This window comes from Bos indicus x Bos taurus, chromosome 10, assembly GCF_003369695.1.
Source record: "Bos indicus x Bos taurus breed Angus x Brahman F1 hybrid chromosome 10, Bos_hybrid_MaternalHap_v2.0, whole genome shotgun sequence".
NCBI lineage: Eukaryota > Metazoa > Chordata > Mammalia > Artiodactyla > Bovidae > Bos > Bos indicus x Bos taurus.
The window spans coordinates 54,603,916-54,623,334 of NC_040085.1; positions in this window are offsets into that span (position 1 = coordinate 54,603,916).

The window sequence follows — 19,419 nt, forward strand, 5'->3', positions numbered from 1 at the left end:
AAATTTTACTTCCTACCAGGATACAAGTTATATTAATACTCTACTTCCTTGTTAACACTTTGTATAATCTTTTAATTTTATCCATTCTTGTGGGTTATACTGGTATTTGCTGCTGCTACTGCTGCTAAGTCGCTTCAGTCGTGTCCGACTCTGTGCGACCCCATAGACGGCAGCCCACTAGGCTCCTCTGTCCCTGGGATTCTCCAGGCAAGAACACTGGAGTGGGTTGCCATTGCCTTCTCTGATACTGGTACTTAGTTAGGTTTTATTCTGATTTCTCTAATAACTAATTATGATGAGCTTCTTTTCATGTGCTTATTTGCCATCTGTAGGTCTTCTTTGCTGAAGTGTTTATTTTAGTCTTTTGGCTATTTTTATTTGGGTTGTTTGTGTTCTTTTAATTCTGTTATAACAGTTCTTTATATATTCTAGATATAAGTTCTTTAACAGATATAGATTTTATAAATATTCTTTTATAATCTGTAGTTCCCTTTTTATTTTATAATAGTGTCTTTAAGACAAAATTATATAGTATGGTGAAATCAAATTTATCATTTTTTCCAATATAGTTTGTACTTTCTGTTTCATATTCAAGAATTTTTTATGAAGCTTAATTTCAGTCAAGATTTTCTCCCATATTTTCTTCTAGAAATTTTATTTATTTTTTTTTTTGTATTTCTAATACTTCAATTTTGTTTTTTATTTTTTTTATTATTATTTTTTTAATTTTATTTTATTTTTAAACTTTACATAATTGTATTAGTTTTGCCAAATATCAAAATGAATCCACCACAGGTATACATGTGTTCCCCATCCTGAATCCTCCTCCCTCCTCCCTCCCCATACCATCCCTCTGGGTCGTACCAGTGCACTAGCCCCAAGCATCCAGTATCGTGCGTCAAACCTGGACTGGCATCTCGTTTCATACATGATATTTTACATGTTTCAATGCCATTCTCCCAAATCTTCCCACCCTCTCCCTCTCCCACAGAGTCCATAAGACTGTTCTATACATCACTGTCTCTTTTGCTGTCTCATACACACGGTTATTGTTACCATCTTTCTAAATTCCATATATATGCGTTAGTGTACTGTATTGGTGTTTTTCCTTCTGGCTTACTTCACTAGAAATTTTATAGTATATAATTTTATAGATTATAGCTGTAGCTCTTACATTGAGGACTCTAATTCATTTTCAATAATTTTTGAAAATTATGTGAAGTAAGCATTGAGGATCATTTCTTTGCATATTGTTCTAGAACCATTTGTTGAAAAGATTATCTTTGCCCATTGAATTATCTTGGAACTTTTGTCAAAAAAGCTTTTGACAACACTTGTATTGGCCTGTGCCTAAATACACACTTGTACTCTAACTTTTGTTTCGGTGATGCCAAAACTAAACTACCTTGATAAATGTAGTTTTATAACATGTCTTGGAGTCAGGTACTATAAATTCTCCACCTTTGTTCTTCTAAAAAAATTATTTTGGTTATCCAGAGTCTTGTCTTTTCTGTATAATTTTAAACCACTTATCAGTATTTTATATACTCTGAAATTTTAATTGAAATTAGGTTAAATCTGTCAACTCAAGAAGCACTGACATGTTAACAATACTGATTTTCCACTCCATGAACATAGAAGATTTCATCTATTTAGGACTTATTTCATTTACCTCAGCAATATTTTCCAGTATTTTTTCTGTGTAGATGCTGCACACATCTCTCAAGTAATATTGCACATGGTATTTTTAATTTCAGTTCCTAATTTTTCATTGATAATACATAGAAAATATGATAGAAAAATACTTTTGTGTTGATTTTATACCCTGCAATCTTACTAAACTTTCTTATTATTTTTAGTAGCCTTCTTAGATTTCTTAAGATTTTCTTCATGGACATTCATGTCATCTGAGAATAAAGAGCATTTTTTTTCAATCTATAAGCCTTTAATGTGTTTTACTTGCCTGTGGTTAAGATATTTAAGAAGATGTTGACTAAAAGTGCTAAGAGTGGACATCCTTGCTTCATTCTTGATCTTAGATGAAAATGTTAAATTTTTGCCGAAGATTTTTATAGATGTCTTTTATCAGGTTGGGGTAGTTTCATTTTCTTTCTAGTTTGCTGAGAAGTTTTTGTTGTTCTTGTTCTTTTTATAACAATATATGTAGAATTTTGACAAATGCTTTTTAGCATTTGTTGAGATGAACATATTGTTTTTCTTTTCTAGTCTTTTGATATAGTGAATTATATTGATTGATTTTTCAAATGTTAAGCCAACCTTGCATTCCTGGGATAAATCCCATTTGGCAATTATATATTAACCTTTTCATGTACTACTGAATTCAGTTTGCTAAAATTTTGTTTTCTTTTCTGTACTATCCTATCACATTTTAGTAATAAGTGTAATGTTTGCCCTTCTTCTCTTTTCTAAGAGTTAGTGTAAAATTGTTATTTATTCTTCTTTACATATTTGGTAGAATTCACCCAATGAAGCCATCTGGGTCTGGAAAGTTCTCTGTGGTCAGATTTTTTTGGTCAGATAAAACAGTTCAATTTCTCTAATAGATATAGTGATCAAATGATCAGTTTCTTCTTAAGTAAACTTTGTAGTTTTGTGAGTTTTTATTTTATTCCTTTATATATTTTTGAGTGTTTTTCTTCTGTGATGCAGTCTAGTTATTAATACTTAGAAATATTTTGGTCTATTTGAGGCTTTATTTTAAGCTTCATTAGGTGGAACCAGAGAAGTCTTTTGTTTAGCCTAACTTGCTTCCCCTGCTGAGACAGTTCTCTTCTTTAGTATTCTACTCCATGCTCTGTGTATTGCAGATTTCCCATCTGGCTGTCTGGAACATGAGCTTCCTCCGAGCCCCAGGCATTGTTCTGTCTGCTCCTTCCTGTGTTTTTTTTTAAACCAACCTCAGGCAAAAATTTAAGGATAACCTTCCAAAGAGCTCCAGATTGCTCTGTATGTGCTTCTGTCTCATCTATGTTATGCTGACCTGTGAATTTTAGCTTTCCCTGACCTACCTGCATGCTAAATTTTATTTTTCAAATCAGTTCTGTTTGGATTCCCACCACTTGCACTGTGGCCTGAAATTTCTTTTTTAGAGACAAAAACAGACAAGTGTTCCTTCTTTAGGTTTTCTTCTCTTGGCTGAGGGGCGGGGATTACTGTCCAGTGTTGCCTGTTGTCCAACACATGAAAATCATTGTTTTACATATTTTTTCCAATTGTTTACTTTTTGAAGAATGAATAAAAGTGGTGGGAGTGGATATCCTTATCTTATTCCTAATCTAAGAGGAAATGCTTGCAGTTTTCCACCACTGAGAATGATGTTTGCTGTAGGTTTCCCATACATGGCCTTTATTATGTTGAGTTATGTTCCCTCTAGGCCCATTTTCTGGAGAGTTTTTATTATAAATAGGTATTGAATTTTGTCAAAAGCTTTTTCTGCATATATTGAGGTGACCATATGGCTTTTATTCTACAGTTTGTTAACATGATGTATCGTACTGATATATTTATGTTGAAGAATCCTTGCATCCTTGGGGTAAATCACACTTGATCATGGTGTATGTTTCTCTTAATGTGTTGTTGGATTGGGTTTTCTCATATTTCGTTGAGGATTTTTTACATCTGTGTTCATCAGTGATGTTGGCGTGTAATTTTCTTTTTTGGCAACATCTTTGTCTGGTTTTGGTATCACAGTGATGGTGGCCTCATAGAATGAGCTTGGGAGTGTTCCATCCTCTGCAATTTTGGGGAATAGTTTGAGAAGGATAGATGTTAACTCTTCTTGAAATCTTTGATAGAATTTGACTGTGAACCTATCTAGTCCTGGACTTTTATTTGTTGGAAATTTTAAAATCACAGTTTCAATTTAGTACTTGTGATTGATCCATTCATCTTTTCTATTTCTTCCTGGTTCAGTCTTAGAAGATTGTATCTTTCAAGAATTCTAGGTTGTCCATTTTATTGGCATATAGTTGCTTGTAGTAGTCTCATGATCCTTTGTATTTCTGTGATGTCAGTTGTAACTGCTCCTTTTTCATTTCTAATTCTATGGATTTCAGTCCTCTCCCCATTTTTTTCTTGATGAGAATCCTACAGGCTCCATGTTAGAAGGTTCAATTCCCCCTCCTTTTTCTGTCTGCTTTTAGTCTTTCCCTGGTATCTTCAAGTGGTTGCTGTTCAGTTGTTAAGTCATGTCTGACTCTGCAGCCCCATAGACTGCAGGATGCCAGGCTTCTCTGTCCTTCACTATCTCCTGGAGTTTGCTCAGATTCATATCCTTTGAGTCAGTGATGTTATCTAAGCATCTCATCCTCTGCCAGTGGTTAGTGCCCTTTCTTTAAACACTCTCAAGAATTCATAGCTTTTATCTATGGGAGAGTCAGACTGATATAAATTAAATGTTTTGTTTAAATACTGAGTTTATTTTTCAATTTAAATATCAAAAGTGTCAAATCACATTTTCCTATAAAACTAGATACTGCTTCATTATCTTGTTATTTAGTCTTAATAGAGGAGTCTAAACCAACCTATTTTTTCTTCCTATACAGTTAATCAATAAAATTTAGTTTTTACTTTTACTTTATTTAGATATTCCAATATTTTAAAATTTATCTTTAAATTTTAAAAATGTCACTAAAACATGTCTTGATAATTTTCATAAGCTTTCACAATGCCAAAATTTAGTTAATATTCTTGGATCTCCCTAAGCTCTTTTGTAGACCTAGTAAAGATTTTAGCCAAATGTTTCCAGTAAGACATAGACAACTTATAAGACTAAATTGAAGAGGGAGGGAAAGTGACACTGTTTCAGATATTTAAGGAAAAAGTTTCATTTCACCGTTAGAGAATATCCCCTGACATTAAGGAAATAAAATCTCCAGAGAAAGGCCTCAGATTCTGTTTTCACATGGAGTACTTTGACAGACTAAAGTTGCCTTCTTTTGCCTCATAAAAAATGAAAATATGTACGAATCAATTGTAAAAAGTAGGATAGTCTTCTACAAGCTACTCATCTGGTATATGTTTTGTAAATCAAGAACAGTTTTGTGTTAAGTGACTATTGAAAGGGCCCTGGAAGTGAGATTGAAAGCAAAAAATCAAGTCCCTAGGGAAAATCATGGTTTTCAACATCATGTTTTATACTGTGGAGGTTATCATTCTACCGGGTGTCTCTAAAGTGACCTCGAGTAAGGGGCATCTCTTTGGATTCCCCAATAAGCATCTCATTTCAGTGGTGCTTTGGTTTTCTAAGTAAGTTTCTGCCAGTGGGGATGTGGATCTATTGAGTATTCCTCGTGTATACTTTCCTATCATGTGGTAAAGTATACTTATTATTAAAAACATTTTAAAATTTGGTCCTATTTCATAGGTTTCTATATCAGATTTTGTATTTAATTTCTGGTGCTCATGCAGATTTTCCTATTTGTATGTTTCATAGTTATTTTACTTAGAGTTGAGAGGTAGATCAAAGTGGTTATATTTATCCCAATACTTTACATGGGGTTTCTTTTTAGATTTGCTTTTATTTTTATATTTTATTTAACCATTTAGGAAAGTATAGAAAATACTTCCCGCACATAACAAATATTTGCAATTTGCCATATTTGTTTTTCAAGTCTTTTATTTACAGATCTTTTGTACCATCCCTAAATCTGTCTCTCCCTCCCCAAAGGTAATGATTATGGCTTTCTTTCTTTCTGTAATATATAACATTGTTTTTTTTACATTCTTTACATAAATAATACATATGTAAAACTGTTTTATATTTCAGTGTTCAATCATAGTCAACATTCAAAAATTTTAAATAATCAGCTGATATTGACCAATATTTCTGGCCACCAAGAGAATATACTTATGTGGTCTCAGAGTTTATAGCAACCACTGAAAGTGTTTTTCTCTTATTAAGGGAAATACTGCTTATGAGCTTTTATCTCAATTACTTTGTTCCAAGAATTGTTTATTTATGTGTTATTTCATGATGTGTGTATGTGTGTTAGGCTTTCAGTTGTGTCTGGCTCTTTGCGACCCCATTAACTATGTCCACCAGACTCCTCTGTCCATGGAGTTCTCCAGGCAAGAATACTAGAATGGTTTGCCATTTCCTTCTCTGGGGTATTTCATGATAGTTCTAGTTTTCTTAGAAGTTATTATTTTGCAGTATCCATTTTCTGCAATCTAAAATATAGAATTGCTCTAAGTGGTGTACTACCATGCTTTAAAGAGATTTTTATCCTTTATTTTTAATGAAATAATTTTAAAAATTTGGAAAAACATAAAAATTGTCTTTGTTCAAACACTCCTGATTTTTGTGTTAATGGAACATCTTTACGAAATGCTTCATCTGTTTTATTTGCCTATAAATATTTGAAAAATACTTTTTATATTAGATTCTAAAAAAAATCATTTTCTGTTTCTGGATAAGGCATCTAAGTCTGGGATATTATGGCAGGTTAGAGGTTTAATTATGAATTATTTTCATATACTGCTCAAAATTAAATTTTAATACTTTTTTTTAAATTTAGGGAAATCTTCAATTTGAACTATGTACTTGATAAAATGTGTTAAATTATTAGAGCCATGTTATTAATATTCTTATGTAATAGGTTGCTTTTATTATAAACTATAAAATGAGAAAACTGAAACATAAATTAAGTAAATTGCCCAAGGTCAGATAAACTATAAATGGTGGAATATGAATTCAGAAAGTGAAGGTGAAGGACAGGGAAGCCTGGCATGCTGCAGTCCACAGGGTTGCAGAGTCAGACATGACTTAGCGACTGAACAACAACATGAATTCAGATTCAGGAAATTCTGGCCTTAGAGCCTGAACTTTTTAACTACTTCACATAGAGCCTCTCAGACATTTAATTTTACAGGCTTGTAAGTGTATTAAGGCTTAAAATTTTCATCATAGGATAAGAGTTTTAACCCAGGAAAATTACCATGGCCTTATGTCCTCTTTCATGACTAATGTGAATGAGTGTTTAGATTCCTTCCTGAGATCAAATTTTAATAAGTGAGAAAGAAGGAGGAAAGCTGTTAGTATATATGTGTGCTCAGTCGCTTCATTGGTATCTGACTCTTTGCAACCCTATGGACTGTAGCCCGCCAGGTTCCTCTGTCCATATGATTCTCCCGGCAAAAATACTGGAGTGGGTTGTCATGCCCTCTTCCAAGGGATCTTCCTGACCCAGGCATTGAACCCAAAGAAGGATGGAGAAGACTGGGGGAGAAATCTCACTTATTCCCCGGTTATGTATATGGATACCTCTAGAAATAGTAAGCAGTCATTTGGAGAACTGCAAAACCCACACTGTGGGGCCAGAGTGGCCCAGAGGTACAGTGATAGCAAAGAATTAGAACTTCTGATCCTACGAAAGAAACTGAGTCTCCAGTGGGGAAGCACAGGTCTATTACACACCACTGTTTTTTGCATGGGAACTAAAAGGGCAATTGTAGCACTTTAAAAAGAGAAGAATTGCATAAAGAAGTGCTCTTATTTTTTTATAAGTAATTTTTCCTGTAGAGCTGCTTAAACTATAACTACTAGGAACTCTGGGGTGGAAGCTTGTTCAAATCTTTGTTTTTATTTGAACTTTGAGCCTCATATTTCTTTAAAACCTTAACCTATATTTAAAGCTGTCTTACAAGATATTGCATTAGTTAGTGGTTAATGAGTCCCTCTCCTGCACATACGGATTCAGTGATCCACAGTCACCACCCTATAAAATTTCACAGTCAATAGAATTAATAGAATAAAAGAGGAATAGAGATGCACTCATAGAAGTCTTGGTTTAGAAGTTACCTATATGACCTCAATCACATAACATTAGTAAGAGCAAACCATGGCTACACTAGGTATAAGAAGGGCTGTCAAAAATTCTGGTTGAGAAAGTGATACCTAGTAATAGCTATATACTGTGGAATAGGGAGCACACATTTTGCAGGACATGGAAGTGTCCCTGCTACAAGAATTAAAGAATAGTGCAGTAATCTTTATGTATGGGTGCTTTTGTCATGGCCAATAATAAAATTTGAACTTTCAAACAATACCAGACCACCTGACCTGCCTCTTGAGAAATCTGTATGCAGGTCAGGAAGCAACAGTTAGAACTGGACATGGAACAACAGACTGGTTCCAAATCGGGAAAGGAGTATGTCAAGGCTGTATATTGTCACCCTGCTTATTTAACTTATATGCAGAGTACATCATGAGAATCACTGGGCTGGATGAAGCGCAAGCTGGCATCAAGATTGCTGGGAGAAATATCAATAACCTCAGATATGCAGATGACACCACCCTTACGGCAGAAAGTGAAGAGGAACTAATGAGCCTCTTGATGAAAGTGAAAAAGGAGAGTGAAAAAAGTTGGCTTAAAACTCAACATTCAAAAAACTAAGATCGTGGCATCCGGTCCCATCACTTCATGGCAAATAGATGGGGAAACAGTGGAAACAGTGACAGACTTTGTTTTTCTCGACTCCAAGATCACTGCAGATAGTGACTGCAGCCATGAAATTAAACGACGCTTACTCCTTGGAAGGAAAGTTGTGACCAACCTAGATAGCGTATTATTAAAGCAGAGACATTACTTGGCCAACAAAGGTCCGTCTAGCCAAGGCATGGTTTTTCCAGTAATCATGTATGGATGTGACAGATGAACTATAAAGAAAGCTGAGTGCCGAAGAATGGATGCTCTTGAACTGTGGTGTTGGAGAAGACTCTTGAGAGTCCCTTGGACTGCAAGGAGATCCAACCAGTCCATCCTAAAGGAAATCAGTCCTGAATATTCATTGGAAGGACTGATGCTGAAGCTCAAACTCCAATACTTTGGCCACCTCATGTGAAGAGCTGACTCATTTGAAAAGACCCTGATGCTGGGTAAGATTGAAGGTGGGAAGAAAAGGGGATGACAGGATGAGATGGTTGGATGGCATCACCGACTCAATGGACATGAGTTTGAGTGAACTCCTGGAGTTGGTGATGGACAGGGAGGCCTGGTGTGCTGCAGGCCATGGGGTCACAAAGAGTCAGACACAACTGAGCGACTGAACTGTGCTGATCTTGTCATGGCCAATAATAAAATTTGAACTTTCAAACAAAAATTCTGAAGAACTTGCATCCGCTACCATGATCTTGACAGTTTCCCAGTCCTTGACTTCTCTGGTAAGTCAATGGTGATATTAAAAATGTGATTTTTTTTACTATAAAGAAATGTGTCAATATTTAGAATATCTGCATAACTCACTGAACCAATATTTTTCAAACGACTAATGCATTGTATTTTTAAAAATCATATATGTATTTTAAAAAGTATGACAGATCAGTGGATTTTAGTATAACAGTACACAAAGCACAGTTATATTTTCCGAATCTACATTGCAACCCACCATTAAGAAACTAGAACTGTCAAGTTTGAGTATAGTATTCAATCAAAGAAAATTCACAGCTGTTAAAATACTTTTCTTTTTTGACTATTTGTGTGATACTGGGTTTTATTAATATGCTTCAATATATAAATATATACTTCAAAAATCTGTCTGAAAAATGCAAAAGTAGATATTGGAATCCAGCTGTCTTCTACTAAGACTACTAAGACCTCTAGTCTTCTACTAGGGATCTTTTAAATAGGAAACAGAGTAACTCTTCTCAAAATTTTTCTTGATAAATTTTGAGTTATCTTTTTCAAAAACAATGCAATTTATGTTAAAATGAAATCAGTTTATTAGTTTTAATGACATAATAAATACATGTTTAAGATTTATGTTTTAATTTCTAATATAGGAAATACTAATAGATATAAAAACCCATATAAATAAAAATTCTTAATTGTCTTTAGTTATTCTTAAGAGTATAAAGTGGCCCTGAGCCCAAAATTTTGAGGACTTAGAGCACTTTTAAAGACTTAGAGAAAAAGACTTGAATGTCCTTGAGCATGTCTTTTAACCCCTCTCAGCCTTATTTTTTCAACCTGAAAAATTGAGGTGATTGGAATAGATTATTTCTGTAGTTCCCTTTTCTAAAATTTCATTACTCTATGCCTCCTATCTATGAATACTGAATGAACTCCAAAAGTGTTTTGTCAAGTGTTGAGGTGGAATTAGCAGTAGAAACTGGTGGCATAGATTTATTATTTTGGAAGTCTTTACCCTCATTTTCCTTCAATAGTTCTGTGTGTGTGTGTGTGTGTGTGTGTGTGTGTGTGCTTCTTTGTGCTGGAGGAATGCTAAGGCAGGTCAAGAGCAGATCCAGGGTAACACATGAGTATATACATTTTGTGCATATGTATGACTTTCAAGGAATACAATAATCTGTGCTCCATGTATGCTGCTGTCCCGAAATTGCTTGTTCTAATCCAAAACATAATTTATTCTTCTTGACATTTGAGATGCTTATTGTCCTTTGGGATTAACTTTTCTCCAGAATTTTAAACTAAAAGCACTTTCTGTTTTCCTTTTTAATGAGATAAACAGACAGCAGATAGTTAAAATTTGCCTTCTAAACAAAATGGCATATCTCCCTTTTTAGGACTGGAATGTAAGCAGTTGTAGAATTTCAGTATCTGGAAGGACTCAGCATTTACAAGCCAGCTCCCCTTTACCAGTATATTGTTAGATTATTTACAAGATCAAAGTTTTAATGTTCATTATTCTTATTGTGGTACAACACCATATAACCTTTTAAACTCAGATGAAGATCATTCTTGAAAAACAAATTTTACACCTTCCCCCTAATCTTTAAGCTAAAATTTTCCTCTTTATCTAGTCTTTAAGGTTAAAATATTATCATGTTTTATGATTTTTAAATAGACTATGGTTTAAACCACAAGCAATAAAAATATTCTTATATTCAGTTAACATGTAACTTTTAAGTAACTATGTGCACATTTCTGTACTTGGTGCTATGGGGAGGTAAAACAAAATTTTTTAAGTTATTCATATACAAGCACTAGTTGATATTTAGCAAATGACATGTTCCAAAAATGGTTAAAGTAATCGCCAGATTGATTAGATACTTGAACTTTAACTTGCATCTTGGTCATTTTGCTACCTCTTCACTGTGAGCAATGCTTAGGAACAATTAAAAATAAAAAAACTTTAAAACATAAAAATAAGATAACCCTCTGAGAATTAAGCCAGTAAAATCTCAACATTGTTCTCTTCAATATACATCACTGAAAGAAAACCAAGAAGTTTGCATGGCTAAAGTGTGCAAAATCCCCAAGACATTAATAAGAAGGCCAGAGATATAAACTCCCAAAGTGGTATTAATTTTAATAAGTTGTATTGTTGTACTATTTTTGGTTACTTTTATACTATGTGGATAAAGACTATGTGAACATAAGTGGGGTAAATGACATGTAGCATAGAATAGATATAGCCCAAAGAGCCAGAAACTAGTAATGTTTTTTACAGAACTATCCAAATTTGATTGTTGTGAATTAGATTTCATAACAACTTGAATAATATATCTTTTAAAATCCTTTAACTTTACTTTGTTAAGTTGGGATGCAACTTTCTGATTACTAATTTAGCTTCCAAGATAATTGTCCATGGTCTGCCATTGGGTGACTTGCAAATGCCTCCCCCAGGTACATTGGTCTGTAGATTGATAGCAGTGGTCAGAGGTACTAGATAACATAAAAAAGCATCAGGTTCTTATTGTATTATTACATGCATTAACATCTTCCAGTGAGTGATATGGAAATATCAAGCTAAGGAGAAGTGAATAACTTGAATTTGAATACTTCTGAGAGACTGTCACTAGGTTGAACAGCAAGGTGATGTCTTGCTGTTTTTATTGAAGTATAGTTGATTCACATTGTTATATTAGTTTCAGGTGTACAATAGAATGATTCAATGTTTTTATATGTTACACTCCATCTAAGTTTATTATAAAATATTGGCTATGCATTGCATCCTGTATCTTGTTTATTTTATACCTAATAGTTTTTGCGTCTTATCCCATTCACCTATGTTGCCTCTATCTCCACCCATTGCCCCACCGGTAACCACTAGTTTACTCTCTGTGAATCAGTTTTGTTATATTCATTCATATATTCTACTTTTTAGATTCTTTATCCATTCGTTTGTTGATAGATACTTAGGTTACTTCAATATTATGGCCATTGTAAATAATGCTGCTGTGAACATTAGGGAGCATTAATCTTTTCAAATTAGTGTTTTTGTTTCTTGGGATCTATATCCAGGAGTGGAATTTCTGGATCATATGGTAGCTCTAGATTTAATTTTTGAGGAACCTCCATATTATTTTCCATAGTGGCTATACTAATTTACACCCCCACCAACAGTGTACAAGAGTTCCTTTACTCCACATGCTTGGCAAAATTTATTATTTGTTGTCTCTGTGATGATAGACATTTTGACAAATTGAATGTGATATCTCATTGTGGTTTTATTTGCATTTCTCTGAGGTTTAGTGATGTTGAACATCTTTTCACGTGCCTGTTGGCTATCTATATGTCTTCTTTAGAAAAATTTCTATTCAGATGTTCTGCCCATTATTAATCAGGTGGTTTTTTGACAGTGAGTTATATGAGCTCCTGATATATTTTGGATATTAACTTTTAGCAGGCAAATCTTTTCCCATTGAGTATGTTGTCTTTTTGTTTTGTTATTGATGTCATTTGCTGTGTAAAATCTTTTAGTTTAGTTAGGTCTATTCATTTGTGTTTGCTTTTATTTCCATTTTGAACAGAAACTCAGGTTTGGCCCTTGGGGTTAAAATAGCAGAAGGACATCAGAGTGGGGATGTCCAGTAAGTAGCTACGTTCAAGAGTCTGTGGAGAAGCACTGGAACAGGGCTAAAGTCATGGCATGGATGGTTTGGGAAAGAGGGACGAGAGAAGAAGGTAGCACCTAGGGGATATTCAAAGTACAAATGGTGGAAAAGAAGTCCACAAAGAAGGAAGAGATGGTACTGATGAACGTATTTGACTTTTGAGAGTCGCTTGGACTGCAAGGCGATCAAACCAGTCCATCCTAAAGGAAACCAATCTTGAATATTCATTGGAAGGACCAAGGTTGAAGCCCCAGTACTTTGGCCACCTGATGCTAAGAGCCAACTCATTGGAAAAGACCCTGATGCTGGGAAAGATTGAAGGCAGGAGAAGAAGGGGACAACAGAGGATGAGATGGTTGGATGGCATCAGTGACTCAGTGGACATAAGTTTGAGCAAGTTCTGGGAGTTGGTGAAGGACAGGGAAGCCTGGCGTGCTGCAGTCCATGGGTTCACAAAAAGTCAGACATGACTGAGCGAGTGAACAACAACAAATTTTATCAAATACGTTTTCTACCCCTCTCTCTCTTCTCTTTCTGGGACCCCTATAATGTGAATGCTAGTACATTTGATGTTGTCCAGAGCTCTTAAGCTATTCTCATTTTTGAAATTTGTTTTTCTTCTTGCTATTCTGATTGTGTGGTTTCCATTATTCTATCTTCCAGATAGCTCATGCATTCTTCTATATCACCTGTTAGCTGGTTTTTAGTCACTAAGTCATTTCTGCCTCTTTTCGACCCCATGGACTATAGCCTGCCAGGCTCCTCTGTCCTTGGGATTTCCCAGGCAAGAGTACTGGAGTCACTGCCATTTCCTTCTCCAGGGGATCTCCTGACCCCAGGGTCAAACCCACATCTCTTGCATTGGCAGGTTGATTCTTTACCACTGAGACACAAGGAAGCCACCTAATCTGCTGTTAATTCCCTGTAATGTATTTTTCATTTCAGTTATTGTATTCTTCAGCTCTGACTGGTTCTTTTTTGTATTTCCTAGTTATTTCTTAAAATTCTCATGGTGTTCATCTATTCTTTTCTCAACTTCAAGTAACTTTCTTACTATTATTGCTTTGAATTCTTTATCAAGTAAATTGTTTATCTCTGTTTCATTAGCATTTTTCAGGGGTGTGTGGTTCTTATTTTTTTGTTTGAAAAAATATTCTTCTGTATTCTCATTTTGTTTAAATTTCTGTCTCTGTGAAATTAGGTTAAACAGTTACCTATCTTGATCTTAATGGTGAGTACATGTGTGGGATGGTCCCTATTCAGTCTTCTTATGGCCAGTGGCTTTCATGGGTGGCTGTACCTGAAGTGATCAGGGGCCAGATTTTTCCCTGGGGTGTGTTGGCAACCACCACCTTGATGGAAGGTAGGGCTAGAGTTGAAGGGGCTGGAGCGAAAGCCAAGTGCAACCTGACACTTCTCCTTTGCTCAGTGGCCATCACCATTCTCTCAGGGGATAAGGTCCAAGAGGTTGGAGCAGGAGCCCTGAGAGAGGGGTTTCTCCAGGATTTCTCCTCCAGGTGGCTGGGACCTGAGGCCTTGGGGTTGCACTTCTGTGCTGGTTTCACTTTTCCTCAGTGTCCTTGCTTTGGTTAGAGGTTGAGTCAGGCCAGAAGGGTTGGTGCACACTACTGAGCTGGCTCACCCTGTGTGGGCAGGAACATGCTGAAGTGTGCTAGTTATTTCTTCCCTGAATCTAGTCTCACTGCCTTCTGTGTGAGCAGGGATGTACTCTCTGGCAGTGGCATTCTTTTCCCTGGAGCCACCCTCATTCCCTCCCAAGTGTGTGCACCAGGTTCCTGCTGGCATGCTGGCAGTGGTTGCCAACACTCCCTCAGGTGGTACTCAAATGCAGTCACACTTCAGATAGGACTTGAACCCACGGTCTCTGACTTAGGATAGGACTCAAACCCAATTGGACCTCAGTTGGGACTCAAACCCAAAATATTTTAACTGAAACCATGCAACCCATCTCAGGATTTAATGAACCTCAGGTTCTTTATATCTCAGCACATATGGTATTCAGTAAGAGGCTAAGTGATAGGCAAGATGTAGATTTATTGATATCCTTTGTAAAGAGGTTGCAGGAAAATGGGGCGTGAGAAGGTGGTCAGGTCCTGGGTGAGGCCCTGGGATTGGCTGTCCAGTGGAGGTCTTTGGCTCCATGCAGGAAAGAATTCAAGAGCGAGCCATAATAAAGTGAAAGCAGAGATAGACATTTCATAGACAGAATGCAGTTCATCTCAGAAGGTGAGAGCAGTCCTGGGAAAAACACACTCCACAGATAGAGTGTAGGTCTTCTCAGGTTAGAGTCCCCAAAATATGGGGTGGGTAGTTTACATGAGCTGGATAATTTCCTAGGCTAATGAGTGGAAGGATTATTCCTACTATTTGGGGGAAGGGGCAGGGATTTCTAGGAATTGGGCCACTGCTCACTTTTTGCCCTTTTATGATCAGCCTGGGAACTGTCATGGCATCTGTGGGTGTGTCATTTAGCATGCTAATGGATTGCAGTGAGCATATAATAAGACTCAAGGTCTACTGGAAGTCAAATTGTCTGCCATCTTGGGCCTAATGTGTTCTAAACAGTTTATGTAGTATCCTCAAAGGCTATGTCATTCTTTTAAAGGTTGTGCCCTGCCCCTTCCCTCCTGTCTCAAAACCCCTCACTCAGAAGAATCCCTGAGCCTGTCTTACAGCCCCTTCTCTTCTGTACTCTCTACTAGGAATGCAAGTCCTGACCAGATCACTTCTCCTCCCTTCCTACAAGATTCTGTGTGAATGTTTCTTCACAGCTTTGGTTGTGGAAGAGCCATCCTGCTCGTTCCCAGTGAGAATCATTCTATATGTAGTTGTTTTTATATTTCCGTGAGGGGAGGTGAGTCAAGCATCCTAGTATTCTGTCATCTTGAACCCACCCCACAAAGGTACATTTTTATTCATTTGCAACAACTACATTTACATACTGCTTAAATAATTGGAACAATGCTTTGTAATGAGGTGTGCTTATTATTCTGTCACTGAATTAGAATTGGTTTATCCATTCATTCAGTGAATATTTGCTGACTGTTTACTCTGTGTCAGATACTATTAAAGGTGCTTGGGATATGTAAGTGAAAAAAATAAATAGGATCTTTTTTAAAAAAATTATGGACTAGTGAGGAAAGAAAGACAGTGGAATAAACACGGTGGACTAAACTCTAAGGTTTGTGGTGAACAGTGAGAAGATTGGACAGATAAGGGAACCAATTGTTTGACAGCTTTGGATGTTATTTTAAAGAATTTAAAATAAACACAATATGCTGCTGCTGCAAAGTCACTTCAGTTGTGTCCGACTCTGTGCGACCCCATAGACAGCAGCCCACCAGGCTCCTCCGTCCCTGGGATTCTCCAGGCAAGAACACTGGAGTGGGTTGTCATTTCCTTCTCCAATGCATGAAAGTGAAAAGGGAAAGTGAAGTCGCACAGTGGTGTCGGACTCTTAGCGACCCAGTGGACTGCAGCCTACCAGGCTCCTCCATCCATGGGATTTTCCAGGCAAGAGTACTGGAAAACCCAATATGCAGTGAGCAGCTGATGTGGATTCTTTAACTGACAACAGACATCATCAAAGTGTATTTTAGGGAGATTATGGGAATAGGTAATATCTGAGATGGGAAGGAACTTGACATAAAAATGATTAGGGAACATTCTAGAGTAGCTAAACTCTAGACATGAGGTGCGAGGATGTAGAAGGATCTAGAAAGACATACATCTGAGCTAGCAAGAGTCTAGCTAAATTTTCATGATAACAGATAAAGGGAAGAAGAGATAAGAATAAAAGCTGACTACATTTTGAGCATAAATATTAAGGAAAATGTTTATCTACTTCCATGTACTAAAGTTTGAAATATATATCGGGGAAAAGTTTTCTGAAAATCAAATTGCATTCTGCATTTTTGAAGGATTTCTTGTCTAATAATTCTGTTATAATTATCTTCATATGGTAATTAGAAATATAAAGAAGTATGTACAAAAAGAATCTCATTTGGTGAAAAATTTGAAACAACCAAAATAATGAACAATAGGAGATCAGTTAAATAAAGTCTCATCTAGTCTAGTTGGATCCCTTAACTTCATTAAGTTGATTAAGAGAAAACTTTTGTTAAAGTTGAGACATTAAGTGGATATATACATGCCTTAAATATTTCCTTTACTTCAAACTTTTGTACATTCGTCAATTTTTTTTATGTGGGGCTATTGCCTTTTCCATACCAGTGGGCATATGATTCCCATTAAAATATTGTCTACAGTGTTCAGTTTGAGTTTCTTTAAAATGACATGAGAATTTAGTAATATCTGTGAAACAATCTGAGTGCATAATTGTTGACTTTGATTACTTTTTTTTTTCACTTTTCTTGCTGATACCTAAATTACCATCTAAGTTTTTAATCACTTAACTTTTTCCATTGCCACTCCATCAGTTCAGTTCAGTTGCTCAGTCGTGACCGACTCTGTGACCCCATGAATTGCAGCACGCCAGGCCTCCCTGTCCATCACCAACTCCCAGAGTTCACCCAAACTCATATCCATCCAGTCGGTGATGCCATCCAGCCAACTCATCCTCTGTCATCCCCTTCTCTTCCTGCCCCCGATCCCTCCCAGCATCAGAATCTTTTCCAATAGGCCACTCTAAAAACTTTGGCTTCCATTCATATACGGAAAATAAGTATAGTTTTGAATAGAAAAATTACAGTATCTGAGATATAATTTAACAGAATCTAAACTCTGTCTGCCCTGTTTGAGAATGGCATGTGGTATGTGTGTGGTGGGGGTTGAGAATGGGGGGAGTGTCCCTTTTTGCACTTTATATTCCATAATTGTTCCAATGCAAAAAGACCTGTAGCTCTCTTTTCAGTGTTTGTATTTATTTTAGCCCCAGTGTGACAGCAAAATATGGAAATACCTAGGAAAACCTAGTGTCTAGAAGCACTGTACACTTTAGAATAATATTAGAAAATATGGAATTAGGTGGGAAGCAACATAAGGCTTTGGGGGGTGTTTAAGGAAGAAACAAGGATGAAGAATCAGATGTAATTCCTAAAATGTCCCCTCCCCACATGTTGCCCTCACTTAGTTAATTGGTTCTCAAATACATAGGCTGATTAAAATCTCCTGGAGAGCTTTAAAAATAATGATTGCCTGAGCTGCATCCCAGATATACTGATGCAGTTGATCTGAAGTGGGACCTAGGCCTCATTATTAAAAAAAAAAAAAAAATCCCAGATGATTCCAATGTGTATCTTGCATTAAAATCTATTTTTTTGTCAAGTGTTTTTAGCTCTTTATCCTTAGGTGGTGTTGGGTAACTTATGACTGACTACCTCCACCATCTAGGACAAAACTCTGTGGTTTGAGGAATTTCAGTTGGCATATATGATCTTATTCTCTTGAGGTAGGAAGGTGAAGAGGAAGGTTATCTTCATTTTGGATCTGAAGGCAGTGTCATTTCCTTCATGTAGAGGCAAAGTAATACTGTTAATTTTCCAGCTACGTTCAGAGATCTAAGGAGGCATTACCATTACTGTAGTCGCTCAGTCGTGTCCGACTCTTTGCAACCCCATGGACTGTAACCTACCAGGCTCCTCCCTCCATGGGATTCTCCAGGCAAGAGTACTGGAGTGGGTTGCCATTTCCTTCTCCAAGGAGGCATAACTCAAGCTAATAGACAGTTCAGACTGTAGTTCAAGTTCAAGCCTTTTTTCATTTATCCTAAGTGGCATTGTACTATAAAGTATCCTTCAGGAAAGGATCAAGTGTGTGCCACAGAGGGTAAACTTACTTCATCTTTCACTGCTGAATGGCTCACCACTGAAAGCCACAAATGACTCATATTAGGCCGAAGAATTGATGCTTTTGAACTGTGGTATTGGAGAAGACTCTTGAGAGTCCCTTGGACTGCAAGAAGATCCAACCAGTCCATTCTAAAGGAGATCAGCCCTGGGATTTCTTTGGAAGGAATGATGCTAAAGCTGAAACTCCAGTACTTTGGCCACCTCATGCAAAGAGTTGACTCACTGGAAAAGACTCTGATGGTGGGAGGGATTGGGGGCCAAAGGAAAAGGGGACGACAGAGGATGAGATGGCTGGATGGCATCACTGACTCGATGGACGTGAGTTTGAGTGAACTCCGGGAGTTGGTGATGGACAGGGAGGCCTGGCGTGCTGCAATTCATGGGGTCGCAAAGAGTCAGACACGACTGAGCAACTGAACTGAACTGAACTGAGGCCCTAGAGAAGCCTGTCTTTATGGCAGTGACCTTAAAATCATTGTTTATGACTTGTGTTAGGCAACCTTTAAGATGGCCTCCAATAATTTTTGTTTTCTGGTTTGTCTGCCTTTGTTAATTTTTTCCCTTGCATACAGGCCGAAGTGATGGAACAGTACTGAAGATTAGGCTATGAAATACTGTGGCTTCCGTTTGGGGCACTCTTTCTCTCTCATTCTTTCTAATTCCTTGCTCTGTGGGAAACGAACTGCCATGTGGCAAATGGAGCTTTGGCAAGGTTTATGTGGTGAAGAAGTGGTATTTCAAACCCACAACCAGTGAGTACCTAAGGTA